Source organism: Pongo pygmaeus, chromosome X (genome assembly GCF_028885625.2).
Source record: "Pongo pygmaeus isolate AG05252 chromosome X, NHGRI_mPonPyg2-v2.0_pri, whole genome shotgun sequence".
Classification (NCBI taxonomy): Eukaryota; Metazoa; Chordata; class Mammalia; order Primates; family Hominidae; genus Pongo; species Pongo pygmaeus.
Window position 1 is genome coordinate 40434769 of NC_072396.2, and position 10715 is coordinate 40445483.

Genomic DNA, 10715 nt, shown 5'->3' on the forward strand with positions numbered 1-10715 from the left:
GATGGTGACTGGTGTATAGGATCCTGATTGGAGGCTGCTGTCAGGAACAATGCCTGTGAGGGAGAAAGGGCCGCAGGATGGGGCAGAGGGAGAAGCTGAACTACAGTGCAGTTGCAACAGAGGCCTCAGTCAACTCCAAGGAAAGTTCTGGGGCTGGGATGGCCCTTCAAAGATGTCCTGAATTGAGGCAAGGGGGTAAGTCCTTGCATAGTCTCCCCCGCCTATAAACCAGTCATTGAATGAGTTGCCCTCCTGGAAGGTGGCAGGGTGCTCCCTTGGACAAGGCAGCTCAGCCAGCTTCTGTCAGCTAAGGACAATTCCAAGTGGGCAGCGGTCCCCACCCAAACCTTTGAAGGGGGTAGTTATGTAGTGTGCTCCTGAATCCACCATACCGTCCAACAAAACTCCTGCTCATCCTTCAGCTGGCAAATCAAGCCTGACCCATTCTTTCTGAACTCCTAGCCACTCCCTGAACCCCTAGACTCGCCACTATTTCCATCCGCAATGATGGCCCTGCTTCAGAAATGTCAGATAACTCCTTACCCTCCATCTCTAGACAGTGAGAAATGGAGATCACCTTTACCACCTGTTCCTGGCACAAAGAAGCCTCCCCTAGGTGCTGAGTAGATGGATGTTGCATGAGAGGTGCCAGCAGGCCCACGGGAATGTTCCAGCTTCCACAATTTCCTCTCTATCAGTGCCTCAAAGTGTCTATGTTGTTTCTGCCGATGACATACAAGCACAGAGAAAGCTTGCTCCCACAGCCAACCTGGCAACCTCTCTTGGGCTCAGGCCAAGAAAGTCCTGTCCTTGCTCCCTTCCCTGTCCAGTGTTCTGCTGTAAGTCCACTTCCTAGCTAAGAGGGCCAAGCACATTTAGAAGCCTCCGTGCCAGGGAAAGCCCAATGCCATTGCCAACTGCACTACATCGCCGTTCTTCTGAAGGAAATTACTATTGATCCCACAGCTCTCCTCCCCATGCTGTTTGCCGGGGACAGCCAAGGATTCCCGTGCCAGCTGGGCTCCCACACGGCTCGACTGTTCCTGCACCAGATGGCCAGACCAACACCCTCTGGCTGCCGCACGCTCCCTGGGAGACGAGGCTCTGACGTCTATCAGCCTGGCTTTTTGTGCACAGGGACGATGGGGTCAGGGATTACAGGGCCAATCACATTACACTAAAAATCTCTGCACAGGGTAAAGATTTCCAAATCCCAGTGGTTATCAGTGTAACCAACAAGGCAGGGAAACTGTTTCTATAGCCTTAACTTTCACTGCTCTTTTCACAAATATCAGTCGAATGCCTCACTGGTCTGAGGGATGCAATGGTAAACAAGACAGTCCCTACCCTCAAGCTAGTTATAATCTACTGGGGTATAGGTTAGGTAACCATATCATTTATTGTTCAAACTAGGACACTTTTGAGAAAGTAAAAGGGGTGTTTTTATTGTTAAACCAGGGTAGTAGGCATAAATAAGGAGGTGTTCCAGGCAAACCAGGATGTTTGGGCACCCCAGATAGAGATACAGCATGACCAAAATGGGGGGAATTCAGGTCATGGGGGCATAGTACTGTTAGGTGGCGCCACAAGGTGGCGCAATTGAAATACTCGTAGCTTTTCTTTGTTTTTGTTTCTCTCTTGAAAACTAATTTTTCTTTCCATTGCCACAGAGCCAGTAGAACCCTTCCATGGTGTGCTGGAGCCAAAGGGTACTGGTTTGTGAGATCAGATCATCAAATTTTCAGGAATTTTTGCCAATTGGTTACTAAGCATAGCCATTAATAAAAATTAAAAGAAGTAAAATAAAAAATAGAATTATAATTAAAATAATTAAAATTTAAAATGGAGTAAGTCATATTAAAAACAAAGGTAATAAATACTGAAAACTCACACCTTCCTAACTGCTTTGCTACAGTTTACTATTATTTACTCTCATGAGGTTATTTACCCTTTCATGACTGTGTGGTAGAAATACTATGTAAAAGGCAGGGCATGGTGGCTCACGCCTGTAATCACAGCACTTTCGAAGGCTGAGGCAGGTGGATCACGAGGTCAGGAGTTCGAGACCAGCCTGGCCAACATAATGAAACCCTGTCTCTACTAAAAATACAAAAATTAGCCGGGTGTGGTGGTGGCACCTGTACTCCCAGCTACTCTGGAGGCTGAGGCAGGAGAATCGCTTGAACCCAGGAGGCGGAGGTTGTAGTGAGCCGAGACCACACCATTGCACTCCAGCCTGGGTGAGAGAGTGAGACTCTGTGTCAAAAAAAAAGAAAGAAAGAAAGAAAGAAATACTATGTAATGGTGTGTCTGTGTCTTTTCAACTCCATGGTCAGCACCATCACGTGGGCAGCTTGAGACTGGCTGTGGTGGGAGTATTTGCATCATGGAAATCAGCAGATACTACAAGTCAGGGCTTGGGGGGCAGGGAGCCAGTTGTTAAACATTTACTAGCACATCACCGGAACCATCATTTAAGTTCAATAATTTATGTGGCTGATTTCATGTACTCTGGGCAGTTCTATCACATTCCCCAAAATTATAATGTCCGCTCTCACCCAAAACAACACAGAAAGTTGGGGGAGGAAGGGGTTATGTTCTTCCCATAACCTAATCTGAACACTGAGGAAGGAGGAGCCCACACAGTTTAGTGCTAAGTGCCACAGTGCAGATGGGTGAATCAGGGAGTCCACCACCAGGCTCTAGACTGCTGTTGAAAGCTTACCCCCAGGGACAGATGCCTAACATTTGCATATTCAAATTGACCAGTGGGGAACTCAGGATATCTTGTCTGTGATTGGTGGGATGACTTAGGGACTGCCCATGGGTACCACTTGTGCTGTGAGTCAGGGCACCGGTAGCAATGGATGGCAGACTCAGTAAGAGGGTTAATTGACAAGAGTTTGTAAAGGGACTATTTACAGAGTTGTGGGCAGATTACAGAAACCACAAGGGATAGGGAAGTACCCTGGGACTAGCAACAATGGGAAGCTGCCACTACTCCCTGAACTGAGGGGGCCAGGGGTGGGGGCTGTTAGCAGAACCTGGAAAGAGCTGTAGGTGAGGGCTGCTATGGGACGAGGAATGCAGCCACCACCAAAAGGGCAGCCCAGCTGCAGAAATAAATACCCAACCTCTGACTCCTCCTACCTGCCTCCCATTGGCCAAGCCAACCAGAAGCCAGTGGTCAAGGCAGCCCAAGGGATCCAGTCCCCAAGGATCAAGGATCAGCCTCCTGGGCACAGAAAGTGGATGGGGTGAGGGGAGGGCAAATAGATCTGCCCAGCCAATATGGTGCTGCCCCTACCAGTCTGCTGGCTTGAAGAGGATATGCCAGAGACCACTCACCTGCATAGCTGGCCCAGTAGAACAAACCACAGGCTGACTGTGGGCCTAGAGGCAGGCAGGCCAGCCGGAGCCTGGCAGAGATATACCAGAGTCAAAGGAGGGCCATCCAAGACTGTCCACTTGACCTAAACATGATGTGGAGAGGGATGTGTCTTAGCTACACCTATGTCCAGAATTAAGCCTCTGCACAGGTGTGGATTTGACCTCGAGGCTAATAAAGCTTGAAGTTCAGGGCCTTGACTCTCACAGTCCCCTTCCAAAGCCCTGGTAGGGTCCTAGCAGTTATCATTTGTACCTCTGCACTGTTTTTCTTCAAGAAGGCCCCAAAATTCATGTAACTTTTAGGACCCCAAACTTGGATCTGACCCTGCAGCTGCATTAAGAAGAGATTGGGCTGCTACTCTGGTTTCTCCTTTCAGGGGATAAGTTTATCTGCAGGGTACAGGAGGGCAGAAGGGACTGTACCTCCCCACAAGATGGGTTTTGCCTCCGCTCTGCTTCTCTTGGAGGAGCATTTCCCAAGCTCCTCCTCCTCACCTCGTTCTGGGAGAGGGTTAATAGACGTGGGGGTAGGAGGCCTCTTGGGGCCAAATACTTCTGGAAAGATTGGCGGCCTCTCCACTGCCCCCCACCCACCAACCTCCGGAAGATTCACAATGTACATTAGCATAGTAAAGGCTCCAGATAAAGAAAACGTTTGGCTTTGTTTACTGTGGGGGTTGCCCATACTTCCTGGAGCTTAAGCTGAAAGAGAAAGGATGAGTAGGAGTCAGATAGTTTTAGGAGTCAGAGGGTTTTAGGCTTGAGGGTACAGCCTCAGCAAAAGCCTCGCAAAGCCCGGAGAACTGAAAGAAGTTGCTGCTGGAAGGCAGAGTTTGAGGTGGTGGAGCCAGGAGGGATGGACTAGAGGAGCCCCGCAAGCAGGCCTTTCATCCTGAGGACACCGGGCGACAACGCGCTCAGAGCTCTGAATCAGAGCTTCCCTGAATCACAGGCAGAGCTCCCAGCTCTCTAAAGGCTTGGCATGCTGCTGTTTGCATCTTTCCATCTGTTAGCGATGTTTCAGGCTGGGCATGCGTTGTCCTCATAGAGTTTCTCCCTCATTGTCTGCCTCTGCTCACCCCAAAGCTGGCAGAACCACAGCGCCCAGTGGCCTCCGGCTGCAGAGGGCATGAGGACTTCAGGCTGGTTTCCCAGAAACAGGAGGGTTTGTAGATAACCCTGATGCCCTATGACCAAAGGCACCGTTCCCAAAACCCCTGCCCATGGAGCTATAGCCTAGTGCTGCCAAGTAAAGTTTGGTTCTGGAAAAAACAATTAGCCTACAGGGGTAGCACTAGCTGTTTCTGAAGTTCTACAACCCAGGCCACCACTGGGTGCTGGCCTCAGTCCCATGAAGCTTCAGCCCTGCCAGTGAGAAGAATTCAGATTTATTGTCTTCTAGAAAGGTTGGGGGACACATTCCTCCATGCCACTCTCCGCTAGTTGAGGGCCTGTCCTTTCTCCCCAGCGAATAGTATCTCCCTGGCCAGAGAGGGAGCGGACCAGGCTTTGCTTTCCAGCCTCACATAACCACCCTCCAGATGTCAAATATGACACATTCTTCAAGCTAATGACCTCTGCCCCCGCCTTAAAAATAACAGCCCTCCACTTCATCCATCTTTGGGCTGATGACTGCTTTTTCTCGAGCAGGCGCGGACTCTAGCAGTTCCTTTGTTTTCCAGTGATGCTTTTTATCCTCCATCTGATTTCGTGTCATCTGTGTCTCTGACTGAGCAGGGCTCCCCAGTCTCCTGGCTTGCCCCGCCCATGCACCTTTGGACACGAGTCTGGAGAGCCTCTGATTCCATGTACAGATTTGCAGGGCTGGCATTTGCCTCTCACATTGGTGCTCAGAGTGGCCGTGTGAAAAGAGGGCGGTCTGGCCGTGGGATTGACTTCCTAGAGCAACAGGGCAAGCTGGTGGGTAAGAACCAGCCTTTTTGCTGGCAAGGGACCTGGGCAGAGATGGGCCCTAATATACCCAGGAGCAACTTGAAGAATGAATACAAGTCATGAGCAGCATTACTGCCAGAGTGTGACAGCTGGCCACCTAGCCCTAGATGGGTACAGGGGAGTGTTTAGAGCCTGGAACCTTCTGGAACGGGGTAAAGGAGTAGCTGAGGGCTCCTAGCTCCACCCTTGGCTCTTTACATGCTCCTGCACACACAAGGTCCTGCCTAAAATACCAGAGGGCATGGGAGTCTACGTGTTAGTCCCTGTGGCAATTTGAGTCCTCCAGGTAGCGGACACCAAGAAAGAATAAGTGTGAGAGATGTATTGGGGGAGACTTCTAAGAAGGATAAACGGGGAGGGAGCGGGGGTCAGGGGGACTTCGGACCGGGAGGCAGCTCTGACCCCTGCGGAAGGAGAGGGGAAGGAAGGAGGGGTGGGTAGGGAGAGCCTCAGCCAGCAGCGCAGCTCTGAGAAAGTCTCAGCCAGGCCGATGGGGAGCCCCAGAGCACAGACTGCCCATCAGAAACTTCCCGTGTCAGGTAGTAATGACCCAGCTCTAGTCCCCCTGCTATGCTCTGTCATCGGGCAGGAACAGCCTGGGGAGGGTGGCCTCAGCAAGAATGCTGCAGCAGATCCCGAAGGTGCCACAGCCAGAGGCTAGCAGACCACGACACTTCTTCCAGAAACTTTTCCGCTAAAGGGAGGTCTGGGCAGTGCCCTTGCATGGCTGCCACTGTCCTTTTGTGTGGGGGTAAGGGGGTATCAGCGAGGAGAACTCTGAACCCTGGTCTCATGACCTCAGTCAAGCTTTTCTCTGTTGTAGCTTCTTAGTGTGTGGATGAGGGGAATGAACTATATCACATCAGTCCCCATCTCTATGGGGATGCTTGACACCCTGGATTCTGGTTATTTCAGTCTTTGAGCTCCTAGAAGGTAGACGTGGAATCAAAAAAGATACCGAAGGACCTCCACCACCAGAGACAGACACATTGCAGTTGGAAAGGGTCCAGAGTCCTTTTCTACTTGCAAGTACAGAAGGGATGTGGGCCTGGCCCAAGACCACTGAGCTATCCAGTCATTGATTCCATTATTCCACAAAGACGTGGTAGCCACCTACTCCGTGCAGATGGCTACTGTGTGCCCAAGGGGGCCATGGGTCTCCTGAGGACCAGAGGGGCTTCAGCAGGAAGACCTTGCTGCCCATCTCTCCCACCCAGCCTTGGTGATTCTCAAAACCGAGGGGCAACATTCCAGATCAACCCCACTTGGTCCTGAGGAAGAGAGAAATGGTCAGGGGCGGAGGGTGGGGGGGTCTCAGGACAAAGAATATAATCCCAGTGACTCCCCCGACACTTCCCCTGCACTATCACCTCACAAATACGTGCACTCACACGTGCACACACGCACAACCACACAGCCATCTTTGGCATCATTAATAATTTATCTTTGAAGAAGCCTGTACAGTTTACAAATATTAAAGCATTATCTCACTATTTTAATCACAACGACCGCTTTGGGGTATTCTCGTTCTTTCTGATAATGAAGTTAGGCTCCGAGATCAGACTTCAACAAGGTCAAAGGGATGGCAGGTGGTTCTTAACCTTTGGGACTGTCTCAGATCCCTTTAAGAATTTTCTCCTCGGAAAAATGCATACCTACTCAGAATTTTGCCCACTCTTTCAGAGGTTTGCAGTCCCTACTTCAAGCCCTTGCAGGGCTCCGCCTCCCCACCCCAGTCCCGGTGCGGCTGAGTTGGACCGGGCAGCCGCAGGATAAAATCCAGAGAGGAGTCCGTGTGACGGCGCAGCAGGATTAAGAAATCTCCCAGACCAGGATGGGCACAGAAAGGGTTAAGGGGGTGGAGGGTTTTGTTTTTCACCTCTGAGGACTCTGTTATGGGTCATTAAGAACACAAGACCGAGCGAGCATTCCATTTGCTGGGCCGGCCTCTAGCGCACAGCTCTGCTTCCCGACAAGATAAGTCCTGTGCAGGAAGGAAATCCTGGGCCCAGGGAGGCAGATGGGAAACCACCCCAGATAAGGCGGCTGCTCCGAGTGCTGGAGTCACACAGGGCCTTTCTGCTGCAAGAATGGCACTGCCGAGAGTCTGCGTTTCTTGCCAGCTAAGGAGGAGGAGGCTCTTCGGAGGCGTCTCCTAACACATTGCTGTTCTAGGCAGCTCTGCAAGGGGAACCCCCCCAACGGGGGTGCAGCACCGTGCCTCCAAGTGAAGGAGAGGCCCTCGGGTTCCCGGAGTTTGGAGAGGGGGCCTCCAGCGGTGCCCCGGCCGCCTCCGGCTAGGCCCGCACACAGTTTACCCCCACTCAGGCCTCCTGGCACCCCCGCCCCGCATCCACCACCCAGGTGGTACCTGTGCCCGCGCAGGTGAGGAAAAAGGCCTGTGGAAAACACCATTACTGATAAATAACAGTTCCTTTCAGGTTTAATGACACGTTGCATCCATCCTAAATCTCTCAAAAAAAAAGAAGAAGAAAAGAAAAAGAAAAAAAGAAACAAAAAGAAAAAAGCCCTCTCGAGGGACTGCGCCTCGCGCCTGTAAATAGGAACCACAGGCCGGGGCGGGCGCGGAGCCGGCGTGTAAATTAACCGGGGGCCGCAGAGTGAACACATCGCACGCGGTATTTATTATGCGGCCGGACCTCCGAGGGGTTCTCCGGCTCCCGGACGTGGCAAATCTTGTCCGGAGCGCCGCTGGCCGCGCTACCAAGGGCTAGGACGAGAGGACCCGTGGCGGGGGGCTTCTCCTCCCGTGCCCGGGAGCCCCGGGGCAGCCCCCTTACAGCGGCGGCAGCGGGAAGGGTTTAGGCGAGGAGAGACGCAGCCCAGGGCGCCGCTCGGGCTAGGGGCCGGGTGGGGAGGGCGGGGGGGTGGGAGCGGGCGGCGCGCCCGGCCCCTTAGCATTCCGCCGGCGCGCCCGCCATCGCCGCGTGCGCCCCCGCGCCCCGCTGTAATTACCCCGATTACCAAATGAATCTCGCGCTTTTGTGCTCGCCGGGCGGTGGGTGCGGGGAGGCAGTTCTAATAGTTGTCATTAGGGCCGGGGGAGGCGGGGCGCCGGGGACTGAGGGTGGGAGCGCGGGGGTGGGGGAGGCCCGCCATTCCCTCGCTGGCTCGCTGGTTCGCAGGCGGTCCCAGGCGGCGCGCAGGCCGCTGCTGGCTGCTGAGTAATGATTTTTTTTCTAATTGGAGGCGAACAGCGGCCCTAATGGATGGAGCCGCTCTCGGCGCGTTCGCTGCGCCCGCCCTTCGATCAATACGGCTCGCTGAGACTGCCGGGCCGCGCTCCCCGGCCCTTTGTGGTCAGAGATGCCTCGGGGGCCCCAATCCCCGCCACCACCATCGGCCCCCCATGCTGCCTCAGCCTCGCCCGGGGAGTTCCCAGCCCCGCCACTCCGAGACACCACCCCTCCTCCGGCCTACCCCCACCCCGGACACTCCAACCCCAAGCTCCTTCTTGCACCCCCGCGCCCGAGTTCCCCTCTCGGAACACTCTTACCCCACCTCCCCCAACACCGCCCCCGCGTGTCCCCGCCGTCCCGAGCCCTCCATCCCTTCTTGTCCTCACACTATGCCCAGTAGCCTGGTCCCCGTGGCCTTTCAGCCAGGGTGGGTTAGCAGGGAGGTGTATGGGAGGGCAGACCCGGGATTGCCACCCTCACCCCTTCTCCGTGACCGCGTTTCTGCCAAGCGCCCCAGGCCGGGAGGAGAGCGGGGCACAGGCGACAGCCTCCGAGAGTTCACGCCGGCTGGTCCGGGAAAGGTTCGCTGAGTCCAATTAAATCCCCACGTTCTTTCCTTCTTGAGCCCACTCCATCTAGGACTGGGTCCAGCTGGGACCCTTCGGCTTTCTGAAGGTACAGAAACTTGCGAGCACAGACACACTCCCTGGGGGCACCAGTTTCCTAGAAGCCCTCTGGAATGTTTAGCTCAGAAACTGGACAGCATGCACAAGTCCTCCTAGGTCAGGGGTCAAATGTGCCCTCTGTTTTGCAGGCCCTTTGTGCACTGCTTCTAACTAGCTGGTGACCTTGGGCAACGACTCAGTGCCTGAGGGACTCTTTTTCTTACACCTTACAGAAGTTTATCCAGCTCTACAAGCTAGGCGGCTGGGATACAACATTAAAAAGAATGGTCAAACCTTCCCACTCCTTCCTGCAGTTTACAGACTTTCCTCCTTCCACCCTGCGGAGAGCGGCTCCTGGGAGGCCCAAGCTGCTCCACCTACCCTCCTTCCTTCATCTGCTCACTTTCTGTTGCTGGCTGTGATTCCTGCATAACATTTAGCATCACCTAACATAATAAACACTTGCTTGGTTTTTTTTGTTTGTTTGTTTTTTGAGACGGAGTTTTGCTCTTGTCGCCCAGGCTGGAGTGCAATGGCGCGATTTCAGCTCACTGCAACCTCCTCCTCCCAGATTCAAGCGATTCTCCTGCCTTGGCTGGGATTACAGGCCCCCCCCCCCCCCCCCACCACGCCAGGCTAATTTTTGTATTTGTAGTAGAGATGGGGTTTCTCCATGTTGTCCAGGCTGGTCTCAAACTCCTGACCTCAGGTGATCCACCCACCTCCGCCTCCCAAAGTGCTGAGATTACAGGCTTGAGCCACTGCACCCAGCCAACACTTGCTTGTTTATTGTGATTCTTCCCCCACTACTATGTCATCTCCACAAGGACTGGGATTTTTAGCCATCTTGTATCCTCAGTACCTAAAACAGAGCTTGGAACATAATAGGTACTCAGTAAATATTAGTTGCATGAACAAATTGAAACGATTTGAACCTGGTGAAACCTCTTCCTCTCCTGTCCTGAGAGAGGATAAGACTTTGGCTTTTCACTTCTTGGGCTCTGTGGCATATTGTGTTTTCCAAATAATGGCCACAGCAATGTTTCTGGTCCCACATGCTATTCCAGCACCGTGCCTCTACCCCCTTCAAGAGAAGTCTGTTTCCCCTCCACTTGAACCTGGGTGGGCCTTTGTGACTGTCTCCACGAATAGAATGTGGCCACATACATCCCAGTCTAAGTCATAAATGATTACATGGCTTCCTTCTCTCTTTTTCTCTTGGGACTGTCACCCTTGCAACCCATCCACCATGTTGTAAGGAAGCCCAGACCACATGAAGAGGTCAAGTGTAGGTGTTCCAGCCAATAGCCCTAGCTAATGTCCTAGCCACCACCTAGCACCAGCCACCAGATAGGTGAAAGAGCAAGCCTTCAAATGATTCCAATCCCGGCCTTTGAGCCACCCCAGTTGATGCCAAGTTGCATCACCATTCAAGCTACCCAGCTGACACTGAGTGAAGCACAAATTATCCCTGCTGAGTACAGCCAAGTAGCAGATTCATGAACAA